The following is a 4,055-nucleotide window of genomic DNA, read 5'->3' as shown; positions in this document are numbered from 1 at the left end:
GTTACCATGCTGTGTGACAAGCTCTATATAAAAGCCCCACACTCAAACACGCTTCCCTGAGCAGAGATACTTCACACATGTTCCCAGCTATGTCTAGAGAAAGGTCATAGGATCATGGTGAGTTTTTGGTTTTTTTGGCTGGGTACAGTGTACTTTATTGGTGGTCCATGACAAGGTAGGGCTCCTTATGTTCCTCCCCTTCTTCAGAGGACCTGAGATGGAAACTGTGCCAAGGAGGGGAGTTTCTTGATGTGTTGGAATATGAGTTGGGGCAAAGATTCTGCAATAGCGTAGGCCCTCTTATGCTCTCCTGGGGCTGGTGTACCAAAGAGCTCTTCCTCCTTGGATGCCATGTGGACCATAAGGTTCACCACCCTGTTGTTGTAGCCAAATTCATTGCCATATGGTACTAGGACAAGAACTTGACAAAGTAGTCATTGGGTATCCAATAAGGTGTACCAAAGAGCTCTTCCTCCTTGGATGCCATGTGGACCATAAGGTTCACCACCCTGTTTTTGTAGCCAAATTAATTGCCATATGGTACTAGGACAAGAACTTGACAAAGTAGTCATTGGGTATCCAATACCAGCATCAATACTGGAAGAGTGGGTGTCACTGTTACGGTCACAGAAAATAACCTTATTATCTGTGTAGCGAAAGATGCTGTTGAAAGAGCCCTCTAATGCCCACTTCACCATCTTCTTGATGTCATCATATTTGCCATCTTTTTTTCCCCAGATCACAGGTTAGATATTTGACCAACACACTGGGGGTGGAAACATGGAAGGCCATCCAGTGAGCTTCCCATTCAGCTCAGGGATGACTCTGCCCACAGCCTTGGTGATACCGTAGATGTAGGGATGATGTTCTGGGCAACCCCATGGTCATCATGCCACAGTTTCCCAGAGGGTCACTCCATGATCTTTTGGGTTGTAGTAACAGCATGAATTGTGGTCATAAGCCCCTCCACAATGCCAAAATTGTCATGGATGACTTGGCCAGCCAGGGAAGATAAATAGTTGGTGGTGCACAAGGCATTGCCGACAATCTTGAGGGTTTCCGTACTCATGGATTACACCCATCACAAACATAGAGGCATTAGCAGAAAGGGCAGAAATGAAGACTTTTTTGGTTTCACCTTTTAAGTGAGCTATAGCTTTCATCAAGGTAATGAAGACCAGTGGATTCTACAACATATTTAGCACCAGCATCACCCCATTCGTTGTTGTCAGGATCTCATTCTTGGAAGATGGAAGTGGGATTTTCATTGATAAGCTTTCTATTCTCAGCCTTGACTATGCCATTGAATTTTCCATGAGTGGAATCATACCACTGGGACATGTAGACCATATAGTTGAGGTCAATGAAGGAGTGGTTGATGGCAACAATATCCACTTTGCTGAAGTTAACAGCAGCCATGGTGATCAGGTGATCGATATTGCCAGATCTGTTTACTTCAACCTTCACCATCATGTCTCAGGGACACAGCCGGCATTGCACGAGAACATGCACCCGTCTATCAAACAGGGAGGAACATAGATCCAGGGTCATGGTATTTTGAAAATACTCCTATAAATGACACACTTTGGGGCTGGACAATAGATTGATTAGATGAAACAACATTTCATGTTATTTGTTCAAGTTTGTTCTTTATGAAGTTTCTTTGGTCCTTTTGGTATGAATACATCTTCCTTCACCTTGCAACTGATACGGTGTAGCTAAGAGTAGCAAATGTATACTGGATGCCTCTACTAGTGCTCAAGGTGTATTTAGGCATCTGTACTATCCAACCAGTGCATGGGAACATATACAATGTATAGTACAGCTCAGTAGTGACAAAGAAAGCTTTGGAGTTTAAAATACCAATATTCAAACACTGACTCTACTTCCAAGACTTAGTGTCATCATCTATAAATTGATGTAATAATTTTTACTTTATAGAGGTGTTAAGAATTAAATGAGGCAATATATGCACAGATCCTGGTGCATACTATATCTTAAATGTATACTTGCTATTACTATAATACTTATATAAATGGGCTTATTATTCTTTTGGAGAAGTTTTAACAGTAAAGGAGCTAAGATAATGTAATAAATTGCAATCATGTTTCTTTAAATTTTCACTTTATTTCAAATTGCTCTATTTGAAAAAATAAAATGGACCAGATGGGTCAGAAAGATGAAAATGTTGAATTTTTAAGGACAGTTTGTTAACAGCAATTTAATCAGCAGTTTAATCAGCAATTTAACTGATTAAATCTAACCTTTTTCAACTCTGGATCCAGTAGAACAATGACTCTCAAAACAGAAAGATTTTGGTGTCCCATTTCCAGAAAGTTTTAGTCATAGAGTTGAGGGGATGTCTAGAAATGTGCATTTTTGATGAATACACTAAGTGGATTCTGAGGTAAGTCATTCTCAGTCTCCACCCTGAGACATACTACATAAATTTGAGCTATCTGGATAAATACCAAGTCTTATTCATCTCTGCTTACTCAGTGCCTGACTTTGTGCCTAACATGCACTAGTCAATTAATAATGATGAAATCATATAATTAATTATTAATATTAATTGAGATTTGTACGTGACTTTGATTTTTATTCTCATTTTTGAAGAGACTGTTACATTCAAGTTAATTATTGCGATAAGGCAAATTAAATTAAAAATAGGGCAAACTTATTTACTTTAAAATATGAAAAGACTTGAATGTTTTGCTTATGTTTATACTTCTTATCAAACTCTTTTCAGAACATTTGAAACAGTAAGAACTGAATTAGAAACTACCCAGTTCAAATAGGTGACTCTATTCACTTCCACCATAAAAAAAAATTGTTTTTCCAACTGATACAAAACAGAAGGCTAATGTCTTGTTTCCCCTTCACCAGTAAACTTTAAGCAGGAAAAGTGTAACAACACACCTGAATTTTGACAAAGCAAGTGTGTAGTTCAACAGAAGGAACTATCATTTGAACAACAAATTAATCAGGATACCAAAAGAGACAAGATTATCTCCAATACAATCAACAAATAGGAAAAGAATAAATTAGGTTTGGCTATGGTATCAAAATTTCACTTTCAATGAATAAATATTCAGTTTGTCTCCTGACAGTGATAAATGTTATACTGGAAGATAATATTAAAATTGTGAATCTCAATTTTTAGAATAAAGTATTTTATTTGATAGCACTTTAAAATCTGCCAGAAATAATAAAATTTGAAACAGATGTTGGAAATGGCTATCATACCAATCCTGAACCTGCTAACATTGTGAATTTGGACAAATAATTAAATGCTGAAGCCTTGGTTGATTGATTTATTTTTTCGTATATAACTCATGATGTTTTTTTAATTTAATTTACAAATTATGTCTGTAGATATGTTTGAGAATGATAAATAAACAAATACCAGTCATCATTTTTATTCAATATTATCATAAACTTAACAATCTACCATTCACATTGTTCATGTTATTTTTGAGATTTTCATTTTCCTGTGGTTATATATAGTTAATTATCTTTGACAAAGATATACATTTGATGTTAAAAAGATCAAGACAGATTTTTAAGGATGTATTTTGAATTAAGGAATAAAGCTGGGTGATTAAAAGTAGAACTTTGAACATGCATCAGTTCCAATAATGAGTTTAAGGTTCAGAGAGACTTCTGGTCTCTATGGTCCATTAAGATAATGCAAGTAGTCTCTCTTCCAACTCTCTAATAATTCTCGAATAATGTACAGTTGAACTTAAAAAGAAGAAAGTACAATCCCTAAAAAAGATAAGGAGATAATTCAAGGCTGGAAATTTCACCAGAAACTAAACTAAATAGATCATATGAGTTATAATTGTTGTTATTTGGTATGACCTGGAAGGTCACTTGAAGTCTCAGAACTGCTCATTTGTAAAACCATTCTAAAAATGTGTTTTCCCATTTGCCTGGGGGATGTTCTAAGGAAGCTAGGGATTCAACTGTTAATTTTATGGGAGGAAAAAAAGGAAACACTCAGGAGAAGCTGGGACCCCAAGTTGTACCATCCATGAATATAGAGTCTAAAA

The 4,055-nt window shown here is 36.3% G+C and overlaps 1 pseudogene; it reads right to left on the bottom strand.

Annotated features, from left to right (window-relative positions):
- Window positions 1-203: 203 nt before the first annotated feature.
- Window positions 204-1,470, bottom strand: LOC103608380 (annotated as a pseudogene).
- Window positions 1,471-4,055: the final 2,585 nt, after the last annotated feature.

The sequence above is a fragment of the Galeopterus variegatus genome, unplaced genomic scaffold, assembly GCF_000696425.1.
Source record: "Galeopterus variegatus unplaced genomic scaffold, G_variegatus-3.0.2 Scaffold8366, whole genome shotgun sequence".
NCBI classification, from domain to species: domain Eukaryota; kingdom Metazoa; phylum Chordata; class Mammalia; order Dermoptera; family Cynocephalidae; genus Galeopterus; species Galeopterus variegatus.
Note: the sequence above shows the minus strand (reverse complement) of the source record. Positions and strands in the feature narration are given on the sequence as shown.